The 24573-nt window shown below is 33.8% G+C and overlaps 1 protein-coding gene, 1 long non-coding RNA gene and 1 other non-coding gene across 3 annotated transcripts in view; 2 read left to right on the top strand and 1 right to left on the bottom strand.

Moving 5' to 3' along the window:
- PIG-C (phosphatidylinositol glycan anchor biosynthesis class C) overlaps positions 1 to 24573 on the bottom strand; it is a 48864-nt gene that overhangs the window by 8038 nt on the left and 16253 nt on the right. The gene's annotated exons all lie outside the window — the stretch shown is intronic.
- On the top strand, positions 662 to 8365 carry LOC145319640 (uncharacterized). The gene is made up of 3 exons (XR_013879976.1): positions 662 to 781; positions 1074 to 1148; positions 8207 to 8365. It is a non-coding gene; the product is annotated as an uncharacterized LOC145319640 (long non-coding RNA).
- On the top strand, positions 14873 to 14944 carry TRNAT-UGU (transfer RNA threonine (anticodon UGU)). The gene has a single exon. It is a non-coding gene; the product is annotated as a tRNA-Thr (tRNA).

The raw sequence follows: 24573 nt of genomic DNA, 5'->3' as shown, positions 1-24573 counted from the left end.
AAGTTTTTCTATTTAAGCAAAATTAGTAATGTAGTAGAACGTTCAACGTACGTCGTTCATAGTTATCATATTAATTGTCCTGTGTTTTTTTTACGTTTTTGCCATTCCCGAGGTTATAATGGGCACACAGGATGGGAAGGAGTATATTTATTAAGGTGACCCTGAATTACTGTTATTTGGGCATTAAAATATATCATGTAGAGTACAATTTCTTGTATGTCCAACTGATTTTTATCTAGATGAATTTCAATTGAACTTGATTTTCATATTATTTTAATTTTACCGGCGCCGATAATGGAATAAGTGGTCATGTCTCTCGGCTGAAAAAGAATTAATAGTTAATGCATTAATTACATCCTATTATAAAATGTAGTAAGTTTTTTTTTCTGTAGTGTGAAGAATATTGTGAAGCCCTCATCATGATTTTCCTTAATAGTGAATATTATTATGTGTCAAGGGAAGGTTTATAACTATTTTGGAGGATGGTATCTCCAACCTCCCAAGATAAATTGTCCATAGAAAAAAATACTCCCTCTCAAATTGTTTTTTAATTTAAACCAAAATTTACTAAGAGGGTGGGATGGGAGGAGGGGTCGACTTCCCCATCCCACCACAAGTACGTAATTGATATTTGTGGGGGAGTTTGGTTGATTTTCATTTAGTGTTTTTCTGTCAGAAATTCTTTACAAAGTATTTAATTTTCAGACAAAATGCAGTTCAGAAATCACATCACTCGGATGTTGACTATTTTAGCTTCTTCCCTAGTTAAGCTTTAATTAAGGTATTAATATAATTTCTTTAATTGCTCTTAATTAATATCACTAAAATATTCTACGAGTTCTTAATACATAGATTTTTTTGGTGGGGGGGGGGGATACCCTCCGAGTCCATACCCTCCCCTATTTAAGAATCTACTTTGGTGAGGGCGTTCCCCCCCCCCTCACCATCCCTCACTCACGCGATAGATAAATTTAAGAAATATTTACTTAAAAATACTCTAGGGGTGGGGGGGGGGGGGAGGTGAGTAATGAAATGCGTCATTATACCATCAAGTACATTGTCTAAATATTTAGAATTGTAACTACAAGATCAAGAATGATGATTTTTCCCCTGAAATTTGCCTCCTAGCAGCTTTGTGACTCCTACAGGTACTTTTTTTAATAGAGAGAATATTAGAGTAACATTTTTTATCAGCTGTTAAGAAAATTGAAAATTATTTAGTTTATGTACTGTTTTAAGTGACATTATCTAACTATCAGTTTGGCTCGGAAAATTGTGTAGCTCGATCAGTTCTGTGGTTAGCAAAATGAGAAGCTAAAAAAAACTAGCTATTATACTTTTTGTCTGTGTGTTTAGCAAAGGATCTCGCTAAACGGTGAACCAATATTGTTCTTCTTTCAGTGGAGCTTTTGTATCAAAGTTACATGGAAGGTACATAACTATTTTGAGAAAGGACACTTCCACCCTTACAGCAGAAATCGCCCTTTAAAATAAACGACTTCTCCCAAGCTTAAATATTTTTTAGGAAAAAAAGTATGGCTTCAAAACCAAATATTCTCCGCTAGATTATGAACAATACTCAAAAATTATGTATACCAACGTATTATAGATAATTTTCCACGAATATCAAAATAAAAATCATAAGATTAACCTACCAGCAGGGTGTCGGAGCCGTATAATTTTTATGCGGCTCCAGCTCTGGCTCCGCGGAGCCGTATTTGGAAATACGGCTCCGGCTCCTACCGTAAAATTAATATATCATTTTTGTTCATTATTGAATTTGATAAATGAAATAAATAATAGGTATAAAATATTTTGCTTTTATTTGGTTAAAGCTATATAAAAAGTAGAAGAATGTGTGTCTATTTGTTAAGTAATAATAGTTTTTCCGTTTATTATATAGAAATAGACAGTTGCCAAATTATAATATTACTTTAAAAAATCATTTTTAGCTGATCTGGAGCCGGAGCCGTTTTTAACGAAAAATACTGCTCCGGCTCCACCAAAATGTTGCTGCTCCCAGCTCCGGCTCCGAAACCCTGCTTACCAGTAACTATTAACAAAACTGACTACCTAACTGGTTTTAATCTTACAATTTTTCTTTTTAATAGGTATCATCGGAAACCTATCTATAATACGATGAAAAATTATGTATACCAACGTATTATAGACAATTTTCCACTAGTATTAAAATAAAATCATAAGATTAACATATCTGTTTTATTAACTCAACAAAACTGAATAACTGGTTTTAATCTTTTAATTTTTCTTTTTAATATTAGCGGAAACCTATCTATAATTTTTTCAAATGCACTTAGAGGCCTCTAGATGACAAAGAAAAATTATTCAAATCAATAATTTTTTTTGTTTAAATGCAATTCTTGAAACTACCCTTTATCTTTATCAAATAAGGGGGGGGGGGGGGGTAAGGTTTAACACTTTGCGTAAACAGTGATTATAAGTTTTGTCTTTGGAGTGAGAGGATAGGTTATTTTACAAAAATTTCCTTTTTGTAGGAAGTTTTCCTATTTGTGAAAAGATTTGGATTTGGCCTCCAGGTTCAGGTATTGCAGGCCTCCAGGTGGATTCTGGAAAGATAAAAAAATATCAAGTTAAAACAAAACTTATGTAATAAAAGTTGCTACTTTATGGATGGTATGAATCAAGGCGGGGGGATGTGCCACCTATTGAAACCAAAAGTAAAATGCCCATGATCTCAGCCCTTAAAAGAGTTACAGCTCTAAAATTCGGCACAGCAGTTGCTTTTGTGGAGAACAATATGGAACTGTGAAGAAATGGCGACATAACCACCATTCCTGCTAAAAGCCGCTGTTTCCCACCAAACTTTGTTTACCTTTATTTGCCAAATTAGACAGTTCTCAATCATCAGAGATAAACTTTTTTTTTCAACACTTGTAACCAGTGTTCCGGAGCCCGGGAGTCGCCCTATATTGCCGGAGCTGGAGCCATAATTTTCGTTAAAAACGGCTCTGGACTAGATAAATAAAGAGATTTTTTTTATAAATTATGATTTGGTAACTCTGTTTTGTCATGATTGTGCAAATGCCCCTATTAAGTTTTTCAAGTCCATTTTTATCAAAAATTGAACTTTTAAAATATTGTAAGTTTTTCTTGATTTTAGGTTGGAGCCGGAGCCGCCATCATCACGGACGGCTCCGTGGAGCCGGAACCGGAGCCACATCAAAATCAAATGGCTCCACAATGCTGCTTGTAACACTTGTAATATTTCAAACATTTCAAATTAAAAGTGTCAAGTAAAAATATAAGGGAAATTTTTTGGAAGAAAAGTTTAACTCAGATGATTGAAAATTGTCAAAAACAAGGATGACAACATCCATACGTAGCGAAGCACAAAATTTTGTGGATGGGACTGACCGTCATGGTTGTTTCTTCAAACGACGCGAAATTTAATTTTGATATCTTTAACTGAAAAAATTTTGAAAATCGGACTAAAAACACCAAAGATATGTGGGAAAATGTAAAAAATATAAAAATAGCCAGAAACCTGCAAAAAGGCAGTCTGACCGTCATTATTGTTTTCTCCAAACGACGGAAAATTTAATTTTGATATTTTTAACTGAAAAAATTTTGAAAATCGGACTAAAAACACCAAAGATATGGGGGAAAATGTAAAAAATATAAAATAGCCAAAAACCTGCAAAAAGGCAGTCTGACTGTCATAGTTGTTTTCTTCAAACAATGTGAAATTTGATTTTGATATGTAAAACTGAAAAAATTTTGAAAATCGGATCATAAACACCAAAGATATGGGAGAAAATGTAAAAAATATAAAAATAGCCAAAAACCTGCAAAAAGGCAGTCTGACCGTCATTATTGTTTTCTCCCAACGACGGAAAATTTAATTTTGATATCTTTAACTGAAAAAATTTTAAAAATCGGACCATAAACACCAAAGATATGGGGGAAAATGTGCAAAATTAAAAAAATAGCCTAAAACCTGCTAAAAAGCCGTCCGACCGCCATTGATGTTTTATAGTTAATTGTGCTCCTTAATGATGGGAATATTGTCAAAAAATTTCAGAATCCTATCTTTTATAGGAGCTGAGTAAATCCCATTTCCCCCATAGCGTTACGGACGGACGGACGGACGGACGGACTGACTGACGGACGGACATAGTGAATTATAGAGTAGCTTCGCTACTAAAAAGCAATTAAAGAATTTGGTGGGAAACGGCGGTTTTTGGCAGGAGTGGCAGTTTCGATGCCGTTTGTTCACAGTTGCATATTTTTCTCCACAAAAGCCTCTGCTGTGCCTAATTTTAGAGTTGTAACTCTTTTATGTGCCCAGATCATGCGAATTTTGCTATTGGTTTTTAAAAAGTGGCACATCTGACCCCCCCTTCTAAGAAAATTTTAATTTTTTACTTTTAAATTTAGAAAAAAAACTTGTATGGCTTCATTATGGCTGATATGAACTAAGTAAAAAAAATTTGAAATCACGCTCCAGGTTCAGGTACTGCAGGCCTCCAGGTGGATCCTGGACATCTGAAAACTGAAATTTTTTATTACTAAAGTTAGAACAAAACAAAAGTTGATATTTTATGGATGGTGTACACTAATTTGAAGAAAGTTTTGAAATCTGGCTCAAGGTTTAATACTGCAGGCCTCCAGGTTGATTCTGGACAGGTAAAAATAAAATGTCTGGTTAGAACAAAACTTATTTTCTTCAATTCAGTTCATACCATCCATAAAGAAGCCACTTTTGTTAGATAAGTTTTGTTATAACTTTAAAAGTAAAAATTTTCAAATTTCACCTGTCCAGGATCCACATGAAGGCCTGCAGTACCTGAACCTGGATCTGGTTTTAAAAATTTTCTTCAGTTTAGTTCATACCATCCATAAAAAAGTCACTTTTGTTAAATAAGTTTTGTTATAACTTTAAAAGTAAAAATTTTCAAATTTTACCTGTCCAGGATCCACATGGAGGCGTGTAGAATCTGAACCTGAAGCCTGATTTCAAAATTTTCTTCAAATTAGTTTATACCATCCATAAAGTAGCAACTTCTGTTAATTAAGTTTTTTTCTATCTTGAAATTTTTTAAAACTGTCTAGAATCAACCAGGAGACCTGCAGTACCTGAACCTGGAGGCCAAAAACAATTTTTTTTCTTTAAAAAAAAAACTAAAAGGAAACTTGTGAAATAATCTATCCTCTGACCCAAAAGACAAAGTCTATAGTCTATATTCACTGTTTACGCAAAAGTGTCAGAATTTATCCCCCCCCCCCCCCCAATGTTTTAGCATTTACAAAAACTGATCATATTATTCCTTATATACCAGTGTTATATTTCACTAGAGAAATAAGAACCTACGACCTTGGCTCAACACGTAGCGCATCCGCTCGTCACAGGGAAGGTGATAGGTTCGAATCTCGGCCCGACACCGCTTCGTAACTAAAGACGTTAAAAATGGTTCCTACTGCTACTATATCAGGTGCGCGACATTAATAGTTAGAGTAGGGGGAATGCCTTGGCCTTGGCGAATTCTCTTAGGATGGTTGTAGTAAAACGCCCACCTTCCTTCTACAATGCACAGACACAGACATGCAGCCTGGAATTTACATAAGCATCACAAAAAATATCTTCTGTGAATCAAAACTATCAGCAGTTATTTTTTTTCGGGGGGGAAGGGGTAGTCCAACCTCTTGACATTTTCATTTTTAGTTGTACTACTAAATTAAAAGTAAAAAAAAAGGGGGGTGAGGAATAATAGAGAGTTGTGTAACCCTAGCCCAAAATAGTTTCGGACGCACACATGTACTCCATCCTATTAATATTATAGATTTCGAAAAATAAAACAAAAGTAAAGGCAGTTGCGGGTTGCCCTCATATTCTTATACTAAAGTAACAGGATGTTAGTTTGTCTGTCTGTGTGTCTGTACCGAAGGATTTCGCTAACCGCTGAACTGATCGGGTTCTCCTTAACAGGGTAGATTCTCATAAGTTCTGGGAAGGTTTATAACTATTTTCGTGGGGGATGGGACACCCCCCCCCCAAAAAAAAATTTACGTCTTTTTAAATAAAATTTAAAATAATGGGGGGGAGGGGCACCCCTTCCCCCCCCCCCAAAAAAAAAGATTCAACCCCCCAAAATGTTTTTTAAAATTTTTCTTTTAAAATCTAAGATAAGAATAGTTATTTCTTTCATCGTATTATAAACGGCTTTCCGCGGATATAGAATGTACAATTATAAGATTTAAACCAGTTTTTTAGCCCCGAGATGCCGAAGGCACGGGCTAAAAAAACTTACATTTCTATTTTCGTAGAAAACTGGATATAATACGATGCTAGACATAGTTTTTTCGTATGGATGAGAACCGGTTCCTATCCACCGGATTCGAATGAATACGAGAAATTGGGTTATCAACTTCGACTCCCCCTCCTCAAGTGCCCCTAGAGGCCTCTAGGGGGCGTAGCCGCTAGTTGCATATAAACCGCTAACAAGATTTTGGGAACAAAATGTATTTTGATTCTTACTTCTAGATAATTAAATGTTTTGATGCTCCCTCGTCATTTAAATGGCCCAAAAATATCGGTACCCAAAATGTTTGTCTGTGTGTTTGTTACACGGCAATCCATTCAATAATATATCCTTATACTAAAGCAACAGGATGTTTGTCTGTGTGTCTGTACCGAAGGATCTCGCTAACAGCTGAACCGATCGGGTTCTCCTTAACAGGGAATATTCTTATATGTCCTGGGAAGGTTTTTAACTATTTTGGGGGAGGGTACCACACCCTCCCAAGAAAAATCACAAAAAATCGAATTTTTTTACATTCTTGATTTTAGAAAGAGAGTTCAATGCCAACATAAACGTCAAACGCAACATAGACATATCCTTATACTAAAGTAACAGGATGTCTGTGTGTCTATATCTGTGTGTCTGTGTGTTTGTACCAAAGGATCTCGCTAACCGCTAAACTGATCGGGTTCTCCTTAACAGGGTAGCTTCTCATAAGTCCCAGGAAGGTTAATACCTATTTTGGGGGAGGGTACCACCACCCTATCAGGAGAAATCGCCCCTAGAAAAAAATTACCCCTCCCGAAAAAGAGACTCCAACGAAACATAAACCAATTATTTCTGTATTTAAATATTTTAAACTAGCGGCTACGCCTCTAGAGGCCTCTAGTGGCCTTTAAATGTTTTTTTTTATTTTAAATATCTAATTTGAGAAATAACTTGTCTATGTTATCAATTGTTAAATTCATGAGTCTACGCAGCGCGACTAAGCTAGCGAGACTATGCTAGCGACACTATGTGGCGGAAATATTTCAATTTTTTTCGATCTATTGTGATTTCTCTTGGGAGGGTGGTGGTACCCTCCCCCAAAATAGTTAAAAACCTTCCTGGGACATGTGACAATCTACCCTGTTAAGGAGAACCCAATCGGTTCAGCGGTTAGCGAGATCCTTCGGTACAAACACACAGATACACAGACACACAGACATCCTGTTACTTTAGTATAAGGTTAAAAAAAACATGCAAAGTGCCACTAGAGGCCTCTAGGGGCGTAGCCGCTAGTTTTTAATATAAAGCAAACATTTAAAGTACCACTGGAGGCCTCTAGGGGCATAGCCGCCAATATAATTATAAAACAATGATAAAACATATGATATTAGAATTATCCTTTCGATTTCAAACTTTGCATGATGATTCTTATGACAGTTAGGTACAATTTACTGAACGTAGCAACTCTATAATCGTTAACAGAAAGTCAGTATGTCCATCTAAAACATGCGTTGTGTGTTTCTTGGCTGCTATTGAAGATAGATAGCTGAAATTTTTTAGTGAAGATTCATATTATATATGTGCATCTATACATTATTTTGTCCGTCTGTCTGTTGGTCATTCTTGAAATGACAAAAACCTTATTAAAGGAAAAATGTTATTTACTAAACTGCTATTTAAGATAGACAGCTAAAATTTTTAGTCTAGATTTCAAATATTTATATTGATTTTTTGTCCGTCTGTATGTAGGTCATGCTTAAAAAGCAAAAAAAGTCCACAGTTTTTTCATTTTTAACATAAATCAACTTATGAACCTTCCACAGACTTCTTATAAGCTTCAAGATAAAGGAAATCCTGATTAGTTATTAATCAGTTAGCGAGACCTTTTCAAACAAACAGATATAATGTTCTTTATTGTTTATTTTTTTATTTTTCAGGTGTCAAAGAAGTTACCTTCCTACCTTTCGTCGAGAATGCAAGAAAACCTGATTAACAATTAAACAAAAATTTCTAGATACTGTTTGTATTTTTTAAAATGTGAATGTCTTTTACCTATTGTTTTAGTTGAATTTAAAATATAAAACATTCGCAACAAATTGACTTGTATTTAAAATTAAAGCTTTTCTATAATTAGGGTCGGTCCTTGTATCTTTTTTCGCTAATTAAGGCATGTTAGAATTGTCATAACTTTGATTAATTCCAAACTTTGCATGGTGATACCTGTAGATTTAAAAGCGTAGCAACTCTAATCATTACCAGTATGTCATTGTGTCCATTTTAAACATGTTGATTTTAACTTTTTATCAACAAATTTTTATGTGATATAATAATCCGATTGATCTGATTTTTGGAATACTGATTTCTAGGACAAAAAGTAAAATGTTATAAGCTAAGCATCTCTATAATCATGTCTTAAAATTTTCAGTATGTCCTTAAACATTATCCAGTAGTTAAGCTGTTTTTCAACAATTTTGTTCTGACTTATTCAGTTCTGACACAGTTCATTAGTCCTACTGTTTTAAAGCTTTTATGAATGTTGTCATTCTTGTTTTTAAAATATTTAGTATTACAAGGTTTAGCTTTTTAGTAGCAATGCTACTCTATACCTACTATGATAAGAAACATCTCTCATTCAGCTAGGTATGTTTAGAGGAAAACTGAAAATGGAGACTAAAATTTAGTTAGAATTTTTTTCTCTGCTTCTATTAAAGATAGACGTCAGGGACAGTTACAAACGTGTTTTGGTTAGTTGTGAAAAGTCAAGCTTTTTATAATTAGGGTCGGTCCGCCTATCTGTCTGGAATAATTTAAACAGGTTAGAATCATCCTATCGATTTCAAACTTTGCATGATGATTCTTAAAACTGTAAGGTACGACTTAGAAAGCACATCAACTCTAATCATTACCAGAAAGTCCGTAGATCCATTGAAAACATGCTGATTTTTTACTTTTCTGGCAACAAAGGGAAGGGGGGGGGGAGTTAATGCAACCATCTTGTTATCAATGCAAAGTTCCGAATTTCGTTTTGAAACTTGGCATGATTAATCCTTGGTAGGTCTATTTTCCCTAAATCAAATAAAAAGTTGGAAAAATAATGGCTGCTCAGCCGTTTTTAGGGGAAAATTATTGATAATAATACAAATAAACTAATAAAAAATTTCTAGTACCAGCTGTTACAGCTAGAACCGACTGAAAACGACTGGTAGAAGCTATTAAATGCCAAGAGTATCATTTCAATCATTCACAAAGTTAATCCTACGTAATTACTGATGGATTTGCCCTGAAATTAGCCAAAAACCGACTTATAGGCTGAGCCGCCAGCCGTTACTTTACAACTTTTTATTCGATTTAGGGAAAAAAGTTCTACAAAGGATTATTAATTCCAAATTTCATCGAGAAATTCGGATTCTACGTACCATTTACGCATTGATTACGAGATGGTTGCATTACCCCCCCCCCCTTTTTAAGGGATAATAATCTGGTTTTTGGAATACTGATTCCTATAACAACAAGATATATAGTTATAATATGCGAATCATAACAATTACTTACAATTTTGTTAGACTTCTACATGAATATTATGCTTATTCAGTTCTGACACTTTACAAGTGATAATGTTCTCCATTTCAGAGCTTCGCCTTATAGATTTTATCATCCTTTTTATATAATAACTTTGAGGTCATTTTAGAGTGCAAGGTTGCTTTTTATTGATAGTAAACTTGTTTAGATATAAAGTTTTAGAATATAATTTCTATATGTTACACGAAAGGACAGCAATCTTTTTAAAAGCAAAGCTTTTCTATAACTTTGAGCTATACCTACGTCTTTAATGGTTACCTTATTTCGTTAATTTTGACATGTTAGAATTACCCTATCAATTTCAAATTAAGACTCCTATAATAGTAAGGTATGATTTTGAAAGCGTAGCAACTCTATATTCGTCACTGGAATGTCCATACGTTTAACCTTTTTTGACAACAAATTTGGTTTTATTAATTTATCCTATTTATCTGATATTTTAATACTGATTACTTTAACAATAAGGTATAATGTTAATCCTACCGATTAAGACCTTGGATTTTATGGATGTTGTCATTCTTGTTTCATTTCAAACAGGCATCGGTTTTCATAAAAACTAGGTATTTATTTTAGTTACTGTTTTTTTACCTTTTCAAGTCATTTGGAGGTTAAGTGTCAGGTTATTTTAAGTATTTGATTTTATTTGTATCAAAGATATTCTAGAATTCCCTTTTGTCTATCTGTCAGTCAGTCCATAATGCTACTGGGTATTTGTGATCATCTCAGCTGCTACTGGAGGTAAACTGGTGACATCTTCAGTGAAGATGTTAGTACATTCCTTGAATTTTTTGGCTTTGCTACTTATGGATGGTGTTATACTTTTTTTCTATATCTAATAATTTCGAAGTTGGATATGTTAAATCTTACAAGTTGGGCTTGATTGATTTAGGTATAGAATGTATAGATCAAGAATTTTTTTAAAAAATTTATTTTATTAATAGACATAAATAAATTAATATATATCACAGTTTTAACATAATATGAAAATGAAAACATAGTCCATAATCACACTTTCTTTTACAAAATTTAAATGAGTAATTCCATGATATCAGGGTTCGGAAGCCGCAGCCGCAGCCTCAGCCTCAGCCACCATCAGCCGCGCAGCTTACGAGAAGCCTCAAAATCAGCCGCGCGGCTTCCTCAGCCACCCAATAAGCCTCAGCCTTAGTCGCAGCCGCGCGGCTTAAAGAAAACATAAGCCACTGTAAGCCTCAGCCGCATTCAGCCACTGTAAGCCTCAGCCACTGTAAGCCTCAGCCACAAAACTCCAATTCAGCCACATTAAGCCTCAGCCGCACTAAGCCTCATTCAGCCAACGCCCCTCTAAGCCTCAGCCGCAATCAGCCGCGCGGCTTATAGTTGGGGAAGCCTCAGCCACACTCAGCCGCGCGGCTGTTAATAATTTGAAGCCGCAGCCGCACTCAGCCGCGCGGCTTCAAGAAAGCCTCAGCCGCAGCTGCAAAGTTATGATTATGCCGCAGCCGCTGCCGCGCGGCTTGATATTTGTAAGCCGCAGCCTCAGCCGCAGCTTAATTTTTTTAATTCAGCCGCAGCTTTGACACAGCCGCGCGGCTGAGATATTGTAAGCCCCAGCCGCAGCCGCAGGTGCTAAATTAGTACAAGCCTCAGCCGTCAATTCAGCCGCGGGGCTTAATTTTCATTTAATTTTGTCTGTCTGAAGCTTAAGATCTCAGCAACCACTGAACTGACAATGTGTGTCTGTGTATCTGTGTGTCTGTACCGAAGGATCTCTCTAACCGCTGAACCGATCGGGTTCTCCTTAACAGGGTAGCTTCTCATAGGTCCTGGGAAGGTTAATAACTATTTTTTGGGGGGTGGGACACCCCCAACCCCCCAATAAAATTAAAAATCCCCCCCCCTCAAAAAAGAAAATTTTTTTTTAATTTTTTAAACTAAAATTAAAAATGAGGGGGGAAGCCCCCCCCCCTAAAAAAAAAATTCCCCCCCCCCCAAAAAAAAATTTCTTTTTACTTTTCTTTAAAAATTTAAAATAAGAAATTGGGTTATTAAAGTGATCGCGAATTTAATTTTTCAAAATGCATTTTCGTTTACCTTTTCGTATTTTTAAAGTAATTTTCAAAGTATAATGCCTTAAAAGTTCAACTAAGTTAGAAAAAAATCAGTTTAAAATGCAAAGAGTAATTCCACATGAAAATAATGTTAAATTCTGTGCAAGAATTAAATTATGAAATAATAAGCTATTTCTTCGCTCACAGATAAAAACAAAAAAAACAATACTTAGGAAATATTTTTATAATACATCTCTAATAATATTTGTCTTCAAACTTTCTTTAAAATGTAATGAAAAAGTTTGGTTTATTTTATAAAATTATTGACCGAATTTCGGTATGCTTGAGCTGGTATAAAGACAATAGAAAAAGTGTTTAAATCTATAGAAAGAATGATATTTAAGAATTAAATTGTTTAGAAAGTAAAAATGTATTATATTTGCTATATACTTCAGCAAAAAATTCAATCATTTTATTAAAGTTTTTCCATAAAAACAAACATTATTTTTTTTGTTCCAATGAAAAGTTATTGTAATTTGTCACACACACACACACACACACACACGCACACACACACATACCTTACCTATCTTGCCACACACACGCACACACACACTATCGTAGTATAACACACACACACACTTAACGCACCACCCACGAACCCACTTGCTACATAAATAACCAGGGAATTAGAGGCATAAGACAATGGCCGATAAATTAATGGATATTTTCAATGAAAATATACACAAAATTACCCATTTTGTAAACAATATTTGGTGGTTTAAACATTTGGACACTCAAAGTAATAAACCAACCAATTAAAATTCTATGAAAGTCCCCAAAGTTAATTAGCCAACTAACAAAATGTCATTAACTTTGGGAACTAATGTAATAAAAAGCCAAATATCCATTTCCTCCCTGCATACAATTACGTACAGAAGGGTTGTACAGAAGGGTAGTTTTAAATGAAAAGATTTAACAATATCCTAATTTATAAAGTTGTAAGCTTTTTTTATCTGTAGAGAAGGGACCGCTGAAACGATATGGTTCACTTTTACAGTGAAGCTTCTTATAGTTTTTGGGAAAGGTTTTAGGCTATTTTATTTTTATTAAAAAAGTCGTTTGTTGGTTTTAAGCTATTTTTCTGCCCTTTTATAGAAAAATATAAATTTATATTTGGTTTCTTTTTATACATTAAATAATATTTAACAACTAACCCCCCAGGTAAAAATCTGAATGTGTGAGAAAGAAAAACAGAGAGAGAGGGAGAGAGAGAGAGAGAGAGAGAGAGAGAGAGAGAGAGAGAGAGAGAGAGAGAGAGAGAGAGAGAGAGAGAGAGAGAGAGAGAGAGAGAGAGAGAGAGAGAGAGAGAGAGAGAGAGAGAGAGAGAGAGAGAGAGAGAGAGAGAGAGAGAGAGAGAGAGAGAGAGAGAGAGAGAGAGAGAGAGAGAGAGAGAGAGAGAGAGAGAGAGAGAGAGAGAGAGAGAGAGAGGAGAGAGAGAGAGAGAGAGAGAGAGAGAGAGAGAGAGAGAGAGAGAGAGAGAGAGAGAGAGAGAGAGAGAGAGAGAGAGAGAGAGAGAGAGGGGTTATACTCAACAAATGCCTATCTTAGAAAACGCTTATAATAAAAACTTTGGTTCATGGAAAGGATACAAATACAACAAAACCTGCAAACTAGTTTCCTTTCCATGACCCAAAACTTATAAATTATTTTGTGTTTTAAAGCTTATTTTGAATATCTACTATAAGTAGCCCTCTTTCTGTTTAAGTTAATAAATTATAGTTATGTAATACACACATCCTAAATATAAATTGTTAAAATAATGTAACAGGATGTCTGTATGTTTGTCTGTTCTAAAGGATCTTGCTAACAGCTGAACCAGTATGGTTCTCCTTTACAGGGTAGCTCGTCATAAGTTCTTGAAATGTTTATAACTATTTTGGAGGAGAATACCACCACCCTCCAAAACGATTTATACATTATACATTAAAAATTTTAATTTTTAAAATTTAAATTTTTTATGGAAGTTTGAAGCTTTTTTAGCAAGTAGTAATTATTGAGATAGGATGAGGATGCAATGTTACAATCGACAACTATAAATCAGCTGACCTTATATCCATATTTGGTAATATCTTTTTGATTATCCGTAAAAATCGTTTAATCTCCCCGTAAAAAGAAATACCTTTTTGGTTAGTTTGATATGTATGTAACAAAAGAATTTATTCTACTCTAAATTTGCAAGTAAACCTTAACAAAAAGATTGTTATTTGTCGATTTTGATAGGTTTTAAGATATGTATAATAAAACACAAAATACATCAATGTTTTCAAGGGAATAAATTCGTTTTTTTAAAGTTTGATTTATTTTAAAATGGGAAGTAATTAAGACTTAATTCTCAAAATAGTACTCTTAAAAAACATTAATCAGTGACATATATCAACTTTTTCCCAGCTTCGTGAACACTTTAAATTTGACTCTCTCTCTTCCTCAAGTGCCCCCTAAAGGCCTCTAGGGGCGTAGCCGCTAGTTATATATATATTGACATTGGATGGTTTTGAGCTAATTTTGGGGTGGGGGTCAGACATTTCCATCGCCCAAAAATATTTTTTTTAAATGTTATACTTTTAAATTTTTTTATATTCTTTTATAAAAATTTTATCTTAAGTTTTTTTTAAAATTACAACATAGAAACTACCATCTCGAACAACTACAAAAAGTTTGAACCTGTAATGTAAGAGCTCTAGTGGCGCAATCAGTTAGCGCACGGTTCTTCTACACTGTTATGCCGGGGTTATAAGTTCGAATTTCACCAGGAGCAATACGTTTTTGAACGTTGATACTTATGAATATTATTGAATACTATTTATACATAGGGTAACTGCCCTACTGACGTTTGCCTAATTTTATTGTTTTTAAAAGATACAAATTTTTCAGAATTTACTTAATATTCACTATGAATTTGCATTATCTTAAATTTTTTTTCTTGCACAAGTGGCCTATTTAGCTCAATGGTAGAGCACTCGTCTTGTAAACTAGGGACCGTGAGTTCAAACCTCACAGGGGGCAATCAATTTTTGTGATACTCAAGTTATATAGTAGCTTCTCTATTATTTTTCCGTTTAGGTACGCAATACTTGTTCTATATAATTAAGCTTCTCCTACTTAGATATTTCTTCAATTTTAAATGTATTTAATACTTTGTGGTTGATGAGAGACACTAAAAAAGTTATGCAAAAAAAAAGATTTATACATATTTCATTTTTCATAGTATTTTTACATTAATGAAAATAATTAAATAAGGATTTGAGTAGGGGGGAGGGTGTGTGTGTGTGTTTATTTTGAACACAAATTATCCTAATATGTTTTCTAACAAAAAAAATTTAAACAGCGATGTATTTTACTTTTTAAAGTTGGTTAAAAAAGGTCTGTAAAATGCAATAAATTGTCCTGTATAATATGCAAATAAATCTACATAATCTTTATGTACTCGATAGATTGAAATAGTTAAATGATTATCATATATCATCCGATTTTGTTTATTTTACAAAGATGCTTACTAAAATTGATTTTATTTTCGAAACTGCAATTATTATAAAAAAAATGTTTCTTTATCTTTATCATTATGTTATACAATTTCTGAATTTATAAGCAATACATGAATCGATATATTATTACTTTGATGTTGTCCATATTTTCATGTACTCTGATAAAGAAATAATCTCAGCTGGCTAAAATAACAATAACCCCCATACACCCCCTTTAATCCATCTCTCCCCTCTTATGGGATATATAAATGAACTGGCCAATAAATGAGGTCCATAATTTTATTAACAAATTTTCTTTTTTTTAATATATCCACATATTCTATTATATAAAGTGGTAATGTGAAGCTTCTTATTGATCCAGGGAAAGTTTATAATTTTTTTGGGGAAATGTATAAAGTATGGAGAGTTATTTTGTCTGTAGATTAAGAATTCGATAACTACTGAACTAATGTAAACTTTTTAAATTGCCTTTTCCAAGTTTTTGAATTTTTTAAAAAACTAAAATTAAAACTGGTGGGTGCTCAACCAAACTCCCCCCTATTTTCCCATAAAAAAATAATAAAAGTCACCGTTCATCCCCCCAAATTTTTTTTTCTTCTGGGATTTGAACCCGGATGATAGATGGTTCAAAGCTGTTACCGTACCAAAAAGCTATCAGAGCTCCAATATTTCAAAATGAAAATTTGTCTTATTTTTAGATCATTAAGTATTATGATGTCTGTTTGTTTGTCTGTCTATATGTTTGTACTACAGGATCTCGCTAACTACTAAACCGATATGGTGCTCCTATTCAGGGTAGTTTCTTATAGGTACTGGGAAGGTTTACAACTATTTTGGGGGAGGGTACCATCACACTACCAGAAAAAAATTGCCTTAGAAAAAAAATTAAACATCACCCCAAAATTAAAAATGTGATTTACTCGCCCTGGCCCTCCCCACCCAATAAAAATCACCCTACCCCCCAAAAAATTATTTTAATTCAGTTCTTCTTTTTCCAGTACCTATTGTTTAGTATTTTTTGTAATAACTTCATAATTACATTGTCATTAAGATTATGTGACATAAAAAGTTAGTCATAAAAATTATACCCATGAATAATTGTAATAAAAATCACTTTTGTAAAAAAACATTTTTCATAAGAGGTAAGTTTTTATGACAAATACATTTATTGCAAGTGTACATATGATAAGCATTTTAAAGACGATTATTTTTAAGACAAATTTAACCTGCGTACCATGGCTCAACATGTAGCGCATCTGCTTGTCATCATGGAGGTAATAGGTTCGAATCTTGGCCAGACACTGCGCGAAAACTGAAGACGTTAAATGGTTCCTACTGCAGCTATGCCAGGTATGCAACATGTAAAGTTAGAGTATGATTTCCTTGGCTCGTAAACAGGCGTAACTCATTACCATAGGACTTTCTGGCAGGTAGTTGGTTGCTGGATAGATGTCACTTAAATTGGAAAGAATTGGTTCCCCTTAATTATCCAAGGTTCAACAAGAAGCGCATCTGCTTGTCATCAGGGAGGTAATAGGTTCGAATCTCGGCCAGACACTGCGTTATAACTGAAGACATTAAATGGTTCCTACTGCTGCTATGGCAGGTGTGCAACATGTAAAGTTGGAGTAGGAGGATTTCCTTGGCTCATAAACAGGCGTAACTCATTACCATAAAACTTTCAGGCAGGTAGTTCAATAAAAAAAAGTTGGTTGCTGGATAGATGTCACTTAAACTAATACAGAAAAGGAAAGAATTGGTTCCCCAAGGTTCAACAAATAGCGCATCTGCTTGTCATCAGGGATGTAATAGGTTCGAATCTCGCGCAGACACTGCGTTATAACTGAAGACACTAAATGGTTCCTAGGTGCTAGGTGTGCAACATGAACAGGCGCAAAGGAAAGATATAATTCCCCTTAGTTATCCAGGGTTGTTGGACCTTGAGTTAATGTCATAGAAACCCTCGACCGTGCCTCAACATGTAGCGCATCGGCTCGTCGTCTGGGAGTTGATAGGCTTTGTACTGCATCATAACTAAAGATGTTGAAATTCCTACTGCTAAAAAACTTGTATAAAACTTTGGGTACCAGTATAAAACTTTGGGTATCAGAATAAATTTTTGTCTATTAGTATAAAACTTTGGGTACCAGTATAAAACTTTGGGTACCAGAATAAATTTTTGGCTATTAGTATAAAATTTTGGGTACCAGTATAAAACTTTGGGTACCAGTATAAAACTTTGGGTACCAATATAAAATTTGGGTACCAGTATAAAACTTTGGGTACTCGTATAAAACTTAGGGTACCAGTATAAAACTTTGGGTACCAATATTAAAACAAAATTTTAGGTATTAGTATAAAATTTTGGGTACCAGTATAAAACTTTGGGTACCAGTATAAAACTTTGGGTACCAGTATAAAATTTGGGTACCAGTATAAAATTTGGGTAACTGTATAAAACTTTGGGTACCAGAATAAATTTTTGGCTATTAGTATAAAATTTTGGGTACCAGTATAAAACTTTGGGTACCAGTATAAAACTTTGGGTACCAATATAAAATTTGGGTACCAGTATAAAACTTTGGGTACTCGTATAAAACTTAGGGTACCAGTATAAAACTTTGGGTACCAATATTAAAACAAAATTTTAGGTATTAGTATAAAATTTTGGGTACCAGTATAAAACTTTGGGTACCAGTATAAAACTTTGGGTACCAGTATAAAATTTGGGTACCAGTATAAAATTTGGGTAACTGTATAAAACTTTGGGTACCAGTATAAAACTTTGGGTACCAGTATAAAATTTGGGTACCTGTATAAAACTTTGGGTACCAGTAAAAAACTTTGGGTACCAGTATAAATTTTTAGTACCAGTATAAAACTTTTGGTACCAGTTTAAAACTTTGGGTACCAGTATAAAACTTTGGGTACCAGTATAAAACTTTGGGTTCTAGTATAAAACTTTGGGTACCAGTAAAAAACTTTGGGTACCAGTATAAATTTTTAGTACCAGTATAAAACTTTGGGTATCAGTTTAAAACTTTGGGTACCAGTATAAAACTTTGGGTACCAGTATAAAACTTTGGGTACCAGAATAAAATTTGAGTACTAGTCTAAAACTTTGGGTACCTGTATAAAAACTTTGGGTACCAGTATAAAACTTTGAGTACTAGTATAAAACTTTGGGTACTAGAATAAAACTTTGGATACCAGAATAAAATTTGAGTACTAGTATATAATTTTGGGTACTAGAATAAAACTTTGGGTACCAGTATAAAACTTTGGGTACCAGTATAAAATTTTGGGTACCAGTATAAAACTTTGGGTACCAGTATAAAACTTTGGGTACCAGAATAAAACTTTGGGTACCAGTATAAAATTTTGGGTACCAGTATAAAACTTTGGGTACCAGTATAAAACTTTGTGTACCAGTATAAAACTTTGGTTACCAGTAAAATTTGGGTACCAGTATAAAACTTTGGGTTCTAGCCTAAAACTTTGGGTACCATTATAAAACTTTGGGTTCCAGAATAAAACTTTGGGTACCAGTATAAAACTTTGAGTACCAGTATAAAACTTTGGGTACTAGAATAAAACTTTGGGTACTAGAATAAAACTTTGGGTACCAGAATAAACTTTGGGTACCAGTATAAAACTTTGGGTACCAGTATAAAATTTGGGTACTAATTCTGAATCAAACATTTGAAAAAATCCTGCTGTCCTCCCCCCTCTTCCCTCCACTCTTATTCTCACAACCCCTAACCACCCTCAACTCTCCAAAAAATGTCCTAGAATGCATTTAAAAAATCCAATTTAGCCGAAGCCTCAGCTGCAAAGCTTATTTTATAATCAGCCATAAGATCAGCCGCAAGGCTTAATATTGTATTAAGCCGCAGCCGCATTCAGCTGCGCGGCTGAATTTAATTCAGCCACAGCCTCAGCCGCACGGCTTTCAGTAAGCCGCAGCCTCAGAATCAGCCGCGAGGCTTAATTATGTTATCAGCCACTCTCAGCCTCAGCCTCACTCAGCCGCGCGGCTTAATTTTCCAATCAGCCACTGTAAGCCGCAGCCGCTATGAGCCGCGCGGCTTTCAGTAAGCCGCAGCCTCAGCCACAAATCCTTCAGCCACTGTAAGCCTCAGCCACCCTCAGCCACTGTAAGCCTCAGCCGCTCGAAGCCTCAGCCACAAAATTCCAATTCAGCCACTGTAAGCCTCAGCCACCCCAATTCTTATTAAGCCTCAGCCGCATTCAGCCGCAGCCACTCTCAGCCGCACTAAGCCTCAGCCACTCTCAGCCTCAGCCACTTCCATAACTTTAAGCAGCCGCAGACGCAGCCGCAAATTAGGATTCAGCCGCAGCCGCAGCCGCGCGGCTGATAGCGCGGCTTCCGAACCCTGCATGATATTATAGGTAAAATTAAAAGAAAGATAATAAAGGGACTAAGAAAGAGAGGGAATGTCTGATTGAGCCAATAGGAGAATCGCATCGGAATTTACATTGGATCTCATTGGTTGAAATTATGTACAAATTTTCCTACGAAGGCATGTTTTTTTTCATTTCATACATACATAAAAGTCAGCTGTTAACAGTATATTTTCTTAGTAGAAAGGTTTGCGGAATCAGAATTAATTGCCCAAAAATTTCGTTTACAATTTGAAAGCTTGAAACAAAGTTGGATTCTTAAAAAATAAGTTAGGCTGGCAACTCGCTGGTGAGGCAAAATTTTTTGTGAAAAATCCTCCAAAATCGAATAAAAAAATTTACAAAAATGAAATAAAATCTTAAGAGGGTTATTAACATATGATTTTGTTTAATTTTATGTAGATTTTTAATATGCTTTTGGATGATTTTTCACAAAAATAATTTTGCCTCACTATCGAATAGCGAGTCTATCATTTTTTAAGAATCCACATCAGCTTGAGTCGAAAGTAAACAATACTTTTGTCTGCTAGGAATGTTCTCTCTTAGATTTGACGAAAAAAGGGTTCAGAATATTCTTCTACTCTTCTATTTCTATTAGAAAGATAAAGGGGTAGTTGCACGAAATGCATTTGAACTTAATTTAGTGAATTGCATATTTTTTTCTGGTCAATGGTTGAAACTACATCTATATGGCATATATTTGAAAGAATTTCAATTTTTACCACGTAGTTTTTAAAATATTATAATTAAAAATAGTATTTTTGAGATACATGCAATTTATATAGCTAGCTTATTTTTACAAAACAGCATGACTACTAATTTAGTGATGTCTAATTGCTTGTTATTTAGTGTAATACAAAATTAAAAATGTTTGATGGTATATTTGTAAGTTTTGCTTGAAATATTTTTTTCTGAAATGCACTTCATACAACTATCCCTTTACAAAATTAGATCTTTTCATAAAGTGTATTTAACAAAAAATCAGAATATAAATATTTCTATTGTTTCTGGACATTAAGAAAATTTTATTATTTAAATATCTACTAGAAAGTGGACTGCACTTATATACATGTACAAATACATTGCCAGAAGCAAAGAAAGTGTTGTTAGTTAAATGAATGAAAAAAATATGTACTGGACTAATGTTTTATGAAAATAATATCAATAAATATGAATACATATATAACAAAAAAAATCACAAGTTAGGCTTGTATAGTGACTATAGTGCCAAATTATTTTTAAAAAAGAAACTCTTCTACAATAAGGGTCAGTCTGTGGATACCACTATTGTTTATTTAGGCATGTTAGAATAGTCATAAAATTGTCATAATAATATCTGTGGAAGACCTCGAGGGGGCTTGGTGTCGCTTCAGTTTCTAGACCTCTCCATGCACCTTTAAAACCATGCGTCTTAATTGAGTTGTGAAGGGTCCAATCTAGTAAATCCTAGCTGTGCATGGTAATGAGTTGCGCCTGTTTTGGGCTAAGGCATTCCCCCTACTCTAACTATTTATGTCGTGCACCTGTCATAGCAGCAGTAGGAGCCATTTTAACGTCTTTAACTATGATAGGGTGTTATGCTGAGAATAGAACCTATTATTTCCCCGACGACGAGTGCATGTGTTTTGCGCCACGGTGGCGGGTTAGTAATAATCAAATATCTGTTACCGTTAGATATAAATTTTAAAATGCGTAGCAACTCTACAATAATCACCAGAAGCTTCATAGGTCCATTAGCTTTTATGGTTGTTGTCATGCTTTTTTCGTAAATTTTACTATATTTAAAAGAAGCAAGCCTTAAAATTACTGGCTTTTGTAGTCCACTTTCAGTCATACATGTGGATTTAATGTCAACAGAAAAAAATTTCCAATAGCAGAGGCGTGCAATCGCATTTGACACCAAGAAATGTAAGCTGAATAAGTTTATGTTTCAGAAGTAACACAAAAAATAAAGTAAAATTGAGATTGTCATAATTGAACCATTGAACATCTTTCTTATTGACTACGCTTCTAGATTTTGTATCATCAGCTTCAGTTTGTCTAGATATCACTGTCCACGTCGTCTAAACAAAAAAAATATAGTTTTATTAGGTAGTTTGAAGACAATGTAAATGTCAAGTTTGGGCTGATTTAATTTTGAAGGCCAACATGTATTTTATTCAGAAGTTTATCTACTCCTTAATTATTCGTTTTTTCAATAAAATCACAGGCGTGCAGAAAGGGGTTGTTTCCAACCCCAGGCAAAATTAAGTGGGGGTGGACTGGATACACCCCATGAAATGTAAAAAAAATTGCGCAATCCGCACATTAATTTTTCAATTCAAGCACACTTGATTTTTGAGTGGGTGGATGGACATATAGGGGGGCGTAGGCAACCCCTGACACCAAAAATACACCTATTTGTTGTCTGTTGTACCTTAGCCCCATCGATTTTTGTATAAGGAGGAGGCAATTTTTCAATTGCGCTTCACAAACCCCTCGCAAAACTCCATGTACGCCACTAATTAAATGTGATGTTAATTCATTTTAAACATGATTGACTTAAATCCTTCTAATAAAGTAACAGGATGTTTGTTGTTTGTCTGCACTGAAGGATCTCGCTAACCACTGAACCGATTGGGTTCTCCTTAACAGGGTAGCTTTTGATAGGTTCCAGGAAGGTTTATAAGTATTTTGGGGGAGGGTACCACCACACTCCCAAGAGAAATCGCCTGTTAAAAAAATTACCTCCCCCCAAAAAAAACATTAAATAAGTAAACATTCTACATATTCATGTTCAAACAATTTTGATCAATAAAAAATAAACCCATATTTATTACAAGCCACTAGCGGACGTGTTTTGGCTTTCAGCTCAAACTGTATCAAATATTTACCTTTCACAAATTAAAGAAATACGGAGGTGGTTCAACTTAGAGGTTATTCATATTCTTTATTTCTGAAATTTTAAAATGTAAAATCAAACATATTCTAGTCTTATTAATAGGCAAGAGTAAGGGGCGTAGCTTGACTTAATTTACTTGATAAATTGGCGAAACCACATTTCTTGTATAATTAATAATGAATTAAACATGACAAATGTTGCGAAAAAAAGATATTGTCGTCTAGCTATACCTACTATTTTTTAATCCAAAAAATATAGAGTATCAAGGCAATTAATATGGTATAAGAGTACAACATAATCGCATCAAAAAAACGTAAAAGAAAATCATTATAATTAACTTGATTGGCCTTAATTAACTTTTTTTTCTGGAAATGGTCACATTAGAATGGATTGGATACGCTTTGTTTATTGTACCTAAACATATATACAAATATAAACTATTAATCCTGATTCTTCGAAAATATATAAGGAAAGCCCTCCTACATTTTCCAATTTTAGTTTGTACGACTTATAGTTTTGAACAAGGTATTCTGCATTTACTAATTTTGTTGTTAATATTTTTTAAAAGCTCAATTTAATCTAAAAAATCATTTTATCATATGAAACAAACTCGGATATATATATAAAACATAGAACTTTCAAATCTTAGATATGATTGTCGATTGATACAAAAGTAAAACAATAACAAAAATCAGCTGCTACAAATTGATCTGTGGAGAGAGGTAGATGGACAAAATATCAGTCAAAATTTTTAACCCATACCCAAATGATTATTTGTAAAAAACATAAGTAATTATTCATTTTTATCAAACTATTTTGCGATAAATATAATTACAGCAGTATAAGACTATGAAAAACAAACTTTTTTTCTTTTATACTATGATAAGTAACTAAAATGAAAACGGAAAAAATACTCAGGAGAAATTTGTCAAATTCTATCAATTCTATAAATTGGTATAAGGATGTTTGTGGAAGTACTAGCCTAATATAGACATTATCCAGATAATTTCCAATTTAAAATACTTCATTTATCGACAATTACACAGTAACAAAACAATTAAATAAAAATTTGATATCACATTACAGATTAGACACTGTTAGGAAAACTTTAAAACTACATTTTATATTTAAATTGTCATTGGAAATAGATTTAAACAGTAAAAATGTAGTCAAAGCCGCTTAAAAAAATTTTCTTCCCTTCCCCAACGGGGTTTTTTCGGGTTTAAAAAGTCAATATTTTTTTATACAAGGAACTTTCAGATATTTTTTTTAGTTAATGTTCTTTTAAAAATACTCTTCTTTACGTATATTAACAGAAATTTTTAGCTTCACACTCCCTTTAATGTATTTTTAGTATATCGACCACCTAATTGTTTGAAAGAAAATTGTGATAAACTTATTGAGATTTTAGAAAATGCACCTAACAACAGTATTTTAATTGGAGATTTTAATTATCCTGGTGTTGATTGGGATAATCTTACTTCTGATAACAAAAGCTTGACTTTTTTAAACACTTGTATTGATAAAAATTTTAGCCAATATGTTGACTTTCCCACACATAGTCGTAACAATATTTTAGACCTTGTTTTATCTAACAATGACAATATTGTAAATGTTGAAAATCTTGGACCCCTCAGTAACAGTGACCATGTAATGCTTTTAATAACAACAAATTTTTATGTTAAAAATGAAGTGAATAGCTATGTTAGATATGATTGGAAAAATGCTGACTTTTTAAAAATGGAAAATGAGATGAAAAATATTGATTGGGAGCGAGAAATAAATAATGTTCATGATGGCTGGAACAAACTGAAATGTTATTGATAATGTAACAGAAAAATATG

The sequence above is a fragment of the Acartia tonsa genome, chromosome 5 (assembly GCF_053477335.1).
Source record: "Acartia tonsa isolate MP-2025a chromosome 5, ASM5347733v1, whole genome shotgun sequence".
NCBI classification, from domain to species: Eukaryota; Metazoa; Arthropoda; class Copepoda; order Calanoida; family Acartiidae; genus Acartia; species Acartia tonsa.
Note: the sequence above shows the minus strand (reverse complement) of the source record. Positions and strands in the feature narration are given on the sequence as shown.